We start from the raw sequence: 12,809 nt of genomic DNA on the forward strand, positions 1-12,809 counted from the left end.
AAAAATCTTCAAGAGATGCATAGTCCAAAAATCATAAAAATTGAGAAATCCAAAATGAGGAATAGAGATGAAACCAACAAACACGGAAGGAGAGAACAGCAAACAAAAATCAATCTTTGCAAATCGAAGAATAATTGAAAAATTGAAGAAAAATTTCTATGTATCATCTAACTTATTTCGGAAGTTGTGTATCACTATTTAAAAAGCAATTGAAAAAAAAAACCAAACGGTCTTTGTATTTCAAGTAGAACATGAAAACATGTGAAGAAAAGAGGAACAATTGCCTTTATCCTTCCATTTAAACTTTTCAACGGATGAATAAATATCAGTAAACCAAATAACGTCATTTGAAACATGAATGAAGGGAAGGAGAGGGGCTAGAGAAAGAGAGAAAAAGAGAGAGGCTAGAAAAAGAGAGGAAAGGAGAGAGGCGAGAGAAAGGGAGGAAGGGAGAGAAGATAGAGGTGAAGAAAGGGAAAGAAGGAGAGGTAGACATCTATAGATCACCGAAGGGAAGGAGTGCTCGTTGGAGGGAAGGAGTTTTATCGCGCTCATCCGAGGGGAGGGGCTTTTCTAGACGGAGGTTTATGTCACTCATCGAAAGGAAAGAGGATGAAATAGGGCAAAGGGGATGAATGAAATGTCGGAGATCCCAAATGACCCTGACATAATTTCATCCCCACTTTCAATTTCATTTCTTTTCTCTTTGAATTCTTTGATTCATTGAGAGAAATTTTTTTAACTAAAAGAGAAAATAGTTTTCCATCATGTTTTAGTTTCTCTCCACGATTCTTTGCAGCCAAATAACAAAAAATCACTTTCTTTTTCCTTTTCTTTTCCTTTCTTTTCTTTTGCAGTGGTTCCAAACAAACCCTTAACACTTATGTGTCACTTTCTGTAGAGAATCCGCTTTCCCTCATCACTTTTCCTTCACACTAACACCCCTTAAACTTTCTGCTTTACTTTCAATTTTAAGTGTTTTAATGTATCATTTGTCAACCCCATTGATTCTATCTATGCTTTTCCTCTTTGGGTGTGAAGTTTGTCTCCTTGATAGCCCTTTCCTCTTCCTTCTCGATAAACTCTCATTCTCTCTTCTCTCGTAAGCTCTCACATCCTCTCTCGTGTTCCCTCTCACTCAAAATCTTCTCTCACATCCCTTGTGTGGATCCCTCTCTTTGTCATCATTCTTCTTTTCTAATTCTCTCTTCCAGATTAGCCTTTTCTTATTTATTTATTTATTTTCTTTTCCTCTTTGTTGTAATTTTCTTCTTGTATTTCTCTCTTTGTCCTTCATTTTTCCTTAGCATTTGATCTCTATTTTTTTCTCATTAAGGTTTACTTTTTTTATTAAGCTTTTTTGTGTCTCAAAGAACTATGTTTTTTCATTTTTTTTGTTTTGTTATTTTAATTTTTGATCCAAATATTATCTGAATTCAAAAATTATCTAACAGAAAAAAACTAGAAAATATAAGTTTGGATAATTTTTCAGATATCTAGATATCTACTAACACATCGGTTTCATAATTACAATATCCATACCGAATTCAGACTATTAATAGCCCTAATACACACTTGACCAATTAAAGACTTGATCCCTTCTTCGGGTTACGGGTCTGCAACACCAAACCAATGGTCAAAACTTTGTTGACTCGACAAAGTTTTCCAATTTAATTCACAATAGTGAGCGACCTCGTGGGTGGTCGAGTCACAACTCATGAGCAGTTTGGGCAAAATACTCTCATGCAATGGTGCTTCTTGTCAACCATAAAAGAGCTTCTACATGCATATGAAAGAAGGGAGGGCTTTTTTCTTCATGTATTTGCTATCTAATTGCAGAATTCTATATCCTGTAATTTATTTAGTAAGTTTCCATGTATATATATAAATATAATTTCTGTATATGGTTATATGATTTGTTAACATTTTATAATTTTTAATGCGTTTTAATAATTTTATCATTATTATCTCGTTTTGCTGTTTACGATTGAGTAATAGGAATTAGGGCAAGAAAATGTATTAATAATATAAACAAATATGAATAATTACAAGTTATGCATAAGAAATAAAAAAAAATTCCCTTTATAAATTGTTGCTTTTTTTAATTCTTTAAAACAACTAAAGTCAGGCCTCGTCCCAGGCTTCAAGCTTCCGAAGGCGCATAAGCCTGCTGAGCCTCGCGCAAAAGCGCGCTTGAGCAAACCCGGCATTCTTTGACGGATATCCTTGCCTCGCGCAAAAGCGCCCTTGAGCAAACCCCGCATTATTTGAATCCGGCCGTGCGATGGAGATTATGTCGGATCACTGGGAGGGGAAGCCATACGGATCGCCGGAATCTTCCCGAATCTGGCCCTGCTCCACCCTTCTCTCCATCATCGCTCCTCGACTAGACCGAGCATCGCCAGAGCGTGGTTTCTTGCAGAAAGCCCGTCAGGGAACGTCTTTCTCGACCTTCCAAGAAACCTCCTCTGGGGGTTCGTCGCTCCCCTTTAGGAACCAAACAATTAACCCTAGCAAGAAGGCGAAAGGCAATCCCTCCGTCTCGGGACCGTTGACGGCCTCTTTGAAAGGAAATAACACAATCTTGGGTGATCGGCCTCGGGTGAAAGATACTGAAAGATTAGTAAGTAGCATGTCAAGTGTATCCATTACTCTTTTAAAAAATCTAGGCTCCTCTTGCTAGCAGAAAACTTTGTCAAAAATGGTTATGAGCATAACAAAGTTCGGTTTCTTTATTCATCAGGCTTCTTCAGATAATAATTTAGATGTCGACCATGCACGAGTAATGTCAGATTCAGTCTCAAAACCATGATCTTGAATCATTTGTTTAGAAATAGACCATCCTTCTTCCCCCAAATTCCCATGACTACAAGCTGATAGTACTGAAAGAACCATCACTTTGTTAGGGCAAATGCCACCAGATAACATTCCATTGAACAAAGAAATGGCTTCCTGTGCCTGGCCATTCCTACCAGAGGCTGCTATCTTTGCACTCCATGATACTACTTTTTTTTTTCATTAATTTCCTTGAACATTTTTTTTCATGAATTTATATCTCCACATTTGCCATACATCTCTACAGTGGCAGTCCCAATTGCTACATCATTTAGGAGCCTGGTTTTGATCACCTTAGCATGAGACCAACTTGACCTTTCCACTACAGCTGAGACTGATCAAGCCTGTATAAGGCTTGAAATTGTAGCTGAACTAGGCTTCTCCACTGATAGTAACTTCTCTATGAAGGGGCTCATGGCTTCATCAGGCATACCACATTGGGCCAAGCCTTGGATCATTATACTCCAAGAGATCAAAATCCTTTGCCCAATTTCTTGAGAAAAATCAACCTTTTCACATTTTGAATATGCACCCAATAAGGAATGCCACACAAGTATGTTCATATCTGGCCCCATTCGAAGTACAATAGATAGGATGCATTTGAACCAAATTGTTTCATCAAGACTCCGATACACTTGAAGGAGATCCAATAATGTCATAGCATCTGCCCCAAACCCCGCTCTGTGCATCAAATTTAATAAGTGCAACCTTTCTGCATATCTCTCATCATGAACTAATCTAGATGAGAGAATTTCTAGTGACATTGCTGCTGTGATGCTCATTGAAGATCTTATAAGCTCAATCTATATCAAGACATTTACATTACATATCAATTAGTGAATTATCTGCAAATGTATCAGATCAAACCTCTTGATATATCTAGGCCGTGGATTGACATTCCTTGATCTTTATTTTCAGTATAACTACAAGCTTGAAGAATGTACTATGGCAACCTCATCGAGGTTCACCACACCCGGGGAACGTATCTCTCTAAACAACCTAAATGCTTCCTAAGGTTTCTCATGCAACTTGAGTTGCAATGATGATGGATGGTTTTGATATAGGGTGTTTATGAAATAGTGAATGTATCTCTCTAAACAACCTAAATGCTTCCTAAGGTTTCTCATGCAACTTGAGTAGTAATGATGATGGATGGGTATGATATAGGGTGTTTATGTTAGAGTGAATACTAAGATGACCTTGGTATTCTGATATCTTGACTTGTAATTGAAAAGAGAATCAACATGACACTACCAAGATGACCTTGGCTTGTTTAATTGCTGGATGGCTGAATCTATATTGATATCTAGAGTGTTAAATTATTGGCATACGTGAGCGGGGGGAAGGCAAGATTCTACAAGATAGTTGTTGGATCAGACATGTTTTATTGAGTAGGAAAGAAACTACCATTTACAAAAGACTAGGATTGAAACATGTTCTTAGTAAAACTGCTAATAAAAGTACTATGGAGGGAGTGTAATCCCCTTTACCCATGAAATCATATAGAAAGTACCAAGATAGAATACTTTCCTAAAATAGTAACTTTACAAAAATAGAAAATTTTCTTCCATCTTTTACATATCTTCAATTTTTTTAGATGATTTTCTTCTTCCACTAGTAAGCAATGTATTACATCAGATGCCATGATTCTTTATGATATACTTGGCGGTAGATTCCCTTCTAAAAGAATGAAGACCTTATTGTTATCTTTCGTTGTTTCATTGTGTTTCTTGAAGTTTTTTCTTTTCTGTGGGTTGCTATGATTATTCATTCTTAAACTCTCTTTGTTGCCACTATCAAGGTCGTGAAGAAAATAGAACTTGGTTGACTATATTTTATTTTGTAGTTGAAAATGTTGGCATATCATTAGTTTGGTTTCCTGGTAACTAGATTTTGGGCAACTTATGTACTATTTTTTTGCAGATTTAGTGTAGGAAGCAGCATACTTTCGTCTATCTGCACTTCGAAGAAAAGGGTATTTGTCCACTAGGCTAATAGAATCAGCATATTTGTCCATCATAAAGAAAACAAAAGAAGTTAGTGTGGAAAGCGAAAACACGTAGAAGAGCAGAGAAATGGCAGAGGCCGTTACTTTGGTTGTCTCAAGTTGATTGATGGTGGGGGTATTAGGTCACCTGAATTTGAGAATCAAACGGCAGAGCAAGGGAGTGAAGATAATTTATTTTCTGATAGACAATATGCTGATTATGTTAGCCTTGACATCGGTGAGGAAGAAGCTGAAATAGGTAAGGATCTAATCTCATCTTGCTAAATTTTTTTTTTTAATTGAATTTTACATTTTTTACAACTTTGCTTAGCATTTCCTATGACTATATATGTTTCTATTGCACTTTTTGATACCATCCTCTAGTAACTATACATACCCTGGAAGTTGAGTAGAAGATGCAAATATGTTTGAAAATAGGAGGAAGAAAGAGGTTATGGATTTGTGTCCTAAACCTCCCCCTGAAGCTTTATTTATAGATGAGTAAAATTACAATAATATAATTATGCCTTGAAATTTAAACTAATTACATCAATGCCATCTTTATGAGATGATACTTTATTTACCAATATGCCACCACTGTGTGAGACTTCTCCTTGGTCTGTGGGCTTGAACCCATCTTCCACCTCTCTTGGATGTGTGGGCCCTCCTTGGTCGTGTGGGCCTAAGCCCATCTTCTAACACACTTGGATGTATGAGCCTTCCTTGGTCGTGTGGGTTTGGGCCCATCTTCTAACATTACCAATGTGTTCTTCAGCCATTAGAGACAAGTCGAGAATGATAATTTACTCAACAAAAGAGATGATATAGCCTAAGGAATAAGCTTCACTAATCGAGAATCAAGCCTAGCCAAAAATCAATATCCTTGACAAGGTAAACCAGCTCGGGTAAAATGAGGAAGCACCCGAGCTTAACTAGCCCTTTAAGCAAGTAAAATATCCACTAGGCAAGAAGGAGTGCTGACCAAAAGATACTTTAATCAGACCTCTTAACTTCCTTTTAGATTATGAGGAAACAAATTAATCAAGAACACCAAAACATCAAGGAATCAATTTCCTCTTTCTTGTTGATAGACTAAGATGTTCAAGATCTTTTCAAAAATAATTGTTGACACCAACTTACTAAAACCAGTCTAGATTCAGTCCTTTTTTTATTTAGGCAAGATATGATTGATTGAGGATAAATAAATCAAGCCTAATTAATGAGATCTTGAGGTGGTTTGATCTCTATAAAAAGAGAAACTTTCCTCAAATACGTTGGCGCCACCTTGACTTATCAAAAAACTACTTCCTTAGTTCATTTTTTCTTGCTTTTTCTTTTGGAAAAGAATTTTCCAACCTTGATTTCATGCGGAGATTCATGAAAGAAGAAGGAGGCAACTCGTGGCTTTGAATCAAACAAGAGTTTTGGCCTCTTATTAAAAACTCTTCCACAAGTTTTTTTATTTTTAAAACTTCTTCTTTCAACTTTTTTTTTTTTGAAGAAGTGTGTACATAGATTAAAAGAGAAGAGTAAGCACAAACAAACCTAGGTCGGAGAGCTTTCCTCCACAACAAGGTGTTGAAGTGAAATGCCTGCCTTGGCTTGGGTGTCTGCCAAGTGATTGGCAGAGTGAGGAATGTGCTTCAAATTACAATTCAAATGAGAAATTATATTACAAATTTCCGAATGCATATCCTAGTGACGCCACGGGGGCCTGATGGATTTTGCACACCAGTTGATGACCACCTTTGAATCTCCTTCAATGTAGAGTGGACCCGAGAGATGATTTGAAATTTTTTTGATTCCGTTTAGCAATCCCGATAATTCAGCTATTGTGGAATCAGAGTTTCCAAGGGGGCCCGCATAAGAGAAAAGGAGATCGCCATTTGCATTGTGTATAACTCCTCCGTAGCCCGCAAGACCAGGGCAACCGAGAGCACTCCCATCAAAGTTAAGTTTGAAGTGTCCTAGTGGTGGTGGGGTCCAAATAGCCATGACCGTTGGGGAAGAGGGCTGAGAGAGACTTGCAACTAACTGCCAATTTTCCATGAAGTTGGTGTTGCTAAAGTTTCTGAATTCTTTTAGGTGAAGTAGCCAAATAGATACTTGGCCTGATATTTGCTCAGTTAGAACTTTAACTGGGGAGGATTTGAATTTGAATTTCCTCCTGTTTCTTTCTTTCTATATTACCCATAGGATGTGACCAATACAACATGATATAATTATCTTTCCTAACTTTTGGAGTCTGGAACCAATAAGTGAGGATAATAGTTGATAGATTTGCAGCAACACAGTATTGGAGCCCAATTTTATTTAACAGAGAGGTCCAAATCGAATGGGCAAATTGGCATGATAGGAGAATTTTGGCTGTTTCTGGAGCAATTTATAGAAAGGGCAAAGTGGGTCTTGGATTTGGGTACCCCTTGGGATTAAATAATCAGATTTTATTTCTACAGGCAGTCCAAATGAAAATTTTTGCACGTGGCGGGGCGAGGAGGTTCTAGGTTGAGGCCGCAAGGTGTTTTGGATGGGCAGTGGATGTGTTGAATAGGAAGTTGTAGGTAGAGGCAGAGGCAGTGGAGAAAATACCCTTTTGAGCATGGTGTCCAAATTAAAGTATCATTTGTGTTGTTGGGCTTCATTGCAGGAAGACTTTCAAGGAGATTGGAGGCCAGAATGGCTTTAGGATTAGAGAGATGTTTTCTGATGTTTAAATTCCAACTAACTGGCTGACCAAATGTCAGAGATGAAGGCATTAGAATTAACTGAAAGGTTAGAGATTGTTTCATGGCTAATTTTGAGGCAGGATTGGCCAGTCTACCAATCATTCCAAAATTTTTTTGAGGTACCATTTCTGATGTAGCACTTTACTGCCTTTTTGAATTCAGGAAGAAGTCTGACGATTTTTTTCCAAGCAGAGGAGAGAGAATAGAATCGTCCCCTCTCAGTCTACCAGCCTGAATGCTTGTTAGCTTTTGCCGCAACAAGAGCTCTCCAAATTAAGGCAGGATAGAGATTGAATTTCCAGATCCATTTAAGGAGAAGTGCAGAATTTGTAGTGGTAGTAACTTGAATACCCAAACCATCGAGAGATTTTGGTTTGCAAACCTCTTCCCATTTTACTAGATGATATTTTTTCTCCCCATTTGGCCCTCCCCAAAGGAATCTTCTGCTTAGAAGCTCAATTCTTTTCCTGACTAAAGCAAGACAACGGAACATGGACAAAAAGTAGTTGGGAATTCCATGTAAACAGGATTTAATTAGAACCAGCTTTTGAAAGGAATTCCCCCCCTCTAGGAGGCCAAACGCCATTCCAATCGCTCAATGATAGGGTGCCAAGAAGCCTTAGAAGGGAGCCGAGGGGTCAAGGGGAGTCCCAGATATGTTCCAACAAACATTTCGATTTTGCACCCAAGATAGCTTGCCATTGAGCTAAGCAAACTTGGCTCGATGTTGAATCAAGAAATGGATAATTTTGCCCAACTGATTTTTTGTCCCAATGAGATCTCAAATAAGCTAAGCAGGGCACTTTTGTTGTGAATTTAGCTAAGGGAGCCTTTGCAGAAAATAATTGTGTCATATGCGTATTGAAGGAGGCCAATGTCTTGAGCTGGATTAGAGGAGGTAGGCCTTAGCCATCCTGCCCGTTTAGCCAGTCGGACCATGGCAGCCAAGTGCTCCCCAATGAACGTGAAGATAAAAGGAGAGAGAGGATCTCCCTGCCTGATTCCCCATGTGCCTTTGAAGTACCCGCATGGCTTGCCATTAACTAGACTAGAATATGAAGCATTTGAGATGCAGCTTCTCATCCAGAATCTCCAGCGTGTGGTGAAGCCAATTTCACCGAAAAGGTGGTCAATCAGCTTCCAATTGACCCTATCAAAGGCCTTCTCAAAATCTAATTTGATGACAACTCTCGCTTGGTTCGATTTTTTAAAGGAATGAAGAATTTCATAGGCTGCCATAGTTGAATCCAGAATATTGCGGCCAGATATAAAAGCACTTTGACATGGGCTGATAACACTAGGGAGAACTGCCTTGAGACGTTTGGAGAGGTTGCGGGCTGAAATTTTGTACGAGCTTGTGGTCAGGCTGATGGGTCTGTAGTCTTGAGGGAGGGTTGAGTTGTTTTTTTTTGGGATGAGGGCAATGAAAGAGGCACCAATGGATTTATGGGTGATACCTACTGGATGAAAATTGTTTACGTAGGCATGTACATCATTTCTAATAACGTCCGAAGACTTTCAGTAAAATTCACCGTTGAACCTGTTCGGCCCTGGGCCTCTATCCTTCGACAGACCGAGAGCAGCCTCATCAATTTCTTCTTGAGAGAAAGTTCTCTCCAGCTGAGCAGCATCAAACATAGATATACGATTGATTTCTATCTGGTCGAGGATAGGTGGTTGAAACACTCCTCTGTATAGAGATCTGTAAAAAACTTCACAAACACATTAGCAATGGAGACGCTATCCGTAATCTCCTCACCTTCATTGAGAATGGAGGATATATTGTTAGTTCTCCTACGGGCTGAGGCAATGGCATGGAAGAACTTTGTATTGCCATCCCTATCATTCAGCCAACAGAATCTGGCCCGTTGCTTCCAGTGAGTGGTTTCATTTTTAGGATATTTGAGACATCAGAATTTAAGTTGTTTCTACAAATGAGTTCAATGGGAGAGAGTGACCTTTGCTCTTCAAGGAGATATCTCTGAAAGGCGGTTCCGGATAGAGTTTTTCGCAGATACAGCAGCGGCATTGAGGCTACGAGTCCAGGGCCTGATCATTAGCTTTAGAGCTTTGAGCTTCAGTGGGAAAGACCACCCAGGTTTTGGGTGATGATAGAAATCTTCCCACCAATTCTTTAGTTGGGGGGCAAAAGAATCATTAAAGAACCAGGAGTTTTCAAATCTGAATGGAGAATGTCCCCAAGTTGGGGGGTGAGAATTAATTAGGATTGGTCCGTGGTCAGAGCCAATTTTGTTGAGGACTTGGCCGGAAGTGTTGGGGAAGAGGTGCAACTAGTCATTATTTGCCAAAAAAGGTCTAATTTGGAAAGAATGGGGGCTTTGTCCGTTGGACCAAGTAAATTTTTTTCCCGATAGCGGAATTTCAAGGAGCTCAAAGTAGCTAATTAGATCTGAAAAAGCTCTTATAGTGGGGGTGATTTTTTTTGTCGGAGGGCTTTTTTCGGAGCAACGGAGGGGGGCATTGAAATCCTCAGCAAGAAGGCAGGGGATGTTCCATTGTTGACCTTTCAAAATTACTTCTTCTTTCAACTTATCCTCCTATCAAAAGAACTGATGAATCTTGGCATGATAAATCATTCATGCATGAGCTTATTAATATCACTATAAACTCATAAGAAATCCGAGACCATGAAGAAAAATATTCTCATTCAAAAACTTAAGCCGAGTGGAGTCCCAACTCTTCAAATATTAAAGAATCGATTAGTGAAAAGAGTGTATAGTAACCAAGGTGATTAAATTTTCGAAATCTAATGAATCTAAAATCATAATAGGCAAGAGAATTGCTCTTCATTAAAACAAACTTGCCTCCACAAACAATAACTTCCCATGCAAAATATTTCAACATAAATCGATTTTTAGGAAAAAAACTTGCAAACCAACTGAAAAATCCATCTTTTGACAATCTTCTTCCAATCCGAGATATATAAATCTCAATACTTTCATAGGATAAAGAGAATCATCTCTAAATCATCATCCAGAGATAAAAATCCGAGAGCATGAAGCCATAAATAGGTGATAATAACAAGAACGAAAAACTTATCACAACAAGCTTCAATCTTGTTTCACAAAGAGCCTTTCATGAGTAGCTTTGATAATAAACTCTTTAGAACATCTTCTTGACATGGGGATCCTAAATCCAATGCTCTGATACCATATGGAATTTAGGACTCCATTATTAAAACCTCGAGCAAAGTAAGAGAGGAAGAGGAGAAGAAAAAGAAAAGAGAAGAGAAGAGAAGGCAAAGAGAGAACTCGGGTAGCGAAGAGAGAAAGGGAGAGAGAGAGAGCGCCTTTAGGCGAAGAGAGAGCTAGGACGAATTGAGAGAAGAGGAGAGAGTTTGATACTCTACCCCAAGCCAAGGGCCTCTATTTATAGTTTTTGAGAGGATGTACAATGTCTGTAATGCCTTTAGGGCTACAAGCTTTACATAAGAAAAGATATAAGTAGACATGTTCTCCTTGACTAATTACACCCTTGTGCCATCTTTATGAGATGATTTCTTATTTACCATCATGCCACCTCTCTTGGACGTGTGGACCTTCTCCATACTCGTGTGGGCTTGAGCCCATCTTCTAACAAGGTTGGGGACGGGTTTCCCCAAACCCAACCGGAGGAGATGAAATAAAGATTTAAAACAGGGTAGGGCTGGTCAAGGATAGGTCAGATTTATGGGGATGGGTCAAGTTTACGGGGACAGTGTGGAGATGGGTTGGATTAGGTTTTACGAGAACGAGACGAGGACATTGATTGGGCTAGGATCAGGTTTGACGTTTTGGGTTATTTGAATTTTTTAGGGTTCTAGTTTTGGACTCTCGGTTTTGGTTAGGTTTTCGAAACCCAAACCCAATGTGACCCATGCCCACCCCTAGAAGTCGCTGTTACAGATTGTCATAGAACCTCTTGTGATTGTAGAGTTATAACTGTCAAGACCATCAGTTACGCCAATTTTTCAACTAATATGGGTTTCGATTGGGAACACTATCGTTCTACCTCTGGAAGAGAGAGCTCATCGTATCTATGAAAAGGTCTTGAGAGCTAGGGAAACCTGTGATAGTAAGTGCTAGGGAAGAGGGGTTCTTAAGAAGGTGAGGTAGGTGTAGTGATTAGAGGTTGTAGAAGAGGATTTCTTTGAGATGGGAGTAGAGCGAGAGGAGGGCATTGATGTCATACTTCATCTCCTAATTGGACACCTGGATCGTGTTCTGCAACTACCAATCGACTTAGCAGCCTTGAAGTGGCTGAGGAAGGAAGCACAATCTGCCGCCGGGAAGGAAACAAAAGCTCATTTCCCGTCGTTGTGCACCGTGATTCGAATTGCCGGCCCCGATCTGTCTTGGGTTCGACCAATCACGAAAAAAGTGTCGTTAAAGGAGAAAGATGTTTCTGACTACCCAAATTTTCTCCCCCTTCTGTTTTTCTTTGCCCGCACCTTTGTCCATCCCTTTCCATCGCTATTTCCATCAAGTCTAGAGTCATAGGAGAGATCATCTACCGGCATCGTCTCAAGGGAGATACCAATTCCCATTGAGAGCTTGTGGGCCGGGACTCTGGGACACGGGGTTCGTGTGCTGGTCTCCCCCTTCTAAAGATGACTCTCGAGATCCTCCCTACGAGCAGAGAAAAGGGAAAGGGAGGGAGGAGACAAGGAATCATCCCCCCTAACTATCTCCTTTCCGTTGGAACACCTTGCCTGAGCGGCATCCGAAGCTCCGGCAAGGTCACCAGACGTCGGCGTTGGTCTTTGTCCACCACGGGAGGGGACTGCGACTCCCCGAGTCGTGCATCGTGACAAAGAAATCCCCAGTTAAGAGCTGATCTTAATAAATAAGAGAGCTATCTTCACAGTTTGAGATGACATGGGGGAACGATACAAGAAAAACAGGAATAATCCAATGTGCTTAATAATATAAGTCCACAATAGTAGAATCACCAAGAGAATAAAGTCAAAATTGACCAGAAAACTAATCACAAAATTTTACCAGCAAAGAATTGACCACAGAATTGAGTAGAACATTGACCATGAAGAGGACTAAAAATTGGCCATGAAATCTGTCCAAGAGATTTGACTAGGGTTAAGATAAACCCTAACACCAACTTTTGAATGTCCTCTTCCTCTTAAAATCTTTGGATTGTTGGCAGGGATGTTTGCTTCTGCATGGCAGCATCATGAGAGCTTCAACTATGTGGATAAAGAACTTTGAGGGAAAATAAGGAGCTGGAATTGTCTAGTGCAACTCCAT

General features: G+C 39.6%; 1 long non-coding RNA gene across 2 annotated transcripts in view; it reads left to right on the forward strand.

Moving 5' to 3' along the window:
* The first annotated feature begins 2,217 nt into the window (after window positions 1–2,217).
* The window catches only part of LOC137960303 (uncharacterized), a 29,447-nt gene continuing 18,855 nt past the window's right edge, over window positions 2,218–12,809 (forward strand). For both annotated transcript variants that reach the window (XR_011114136.1, XR_011114137.1), the window contains exons 1-2: window positions 2,218–2,623; window positions 4,759–5,081. This is a non-coding gene — a long non-coding RNA (uncharacterized lncRNA). The remainder of the gene's footprint in view (window positions 2,624–4,758; window positions 5,082–12,809) is intronic.

Source organism: Aristolochia californica, unplaced genomic scaffold, assembly GCF_029961685.1.
Source record: "Aristolochia californica isolate CCGP_79_NKW_82.1479 unplaced genomic scaffold, dmAriCali1.0.hap1 SCAF_3, whole genome shotgun sequence".
In the NCBI taxonomy this organism is placed as follows: Eukaryota; Viridiplantae; Streptophyta; class Magnoliopsida; order Piperales; family Aristolochiaceae; genus Aristolochia; species Aristolochia californica.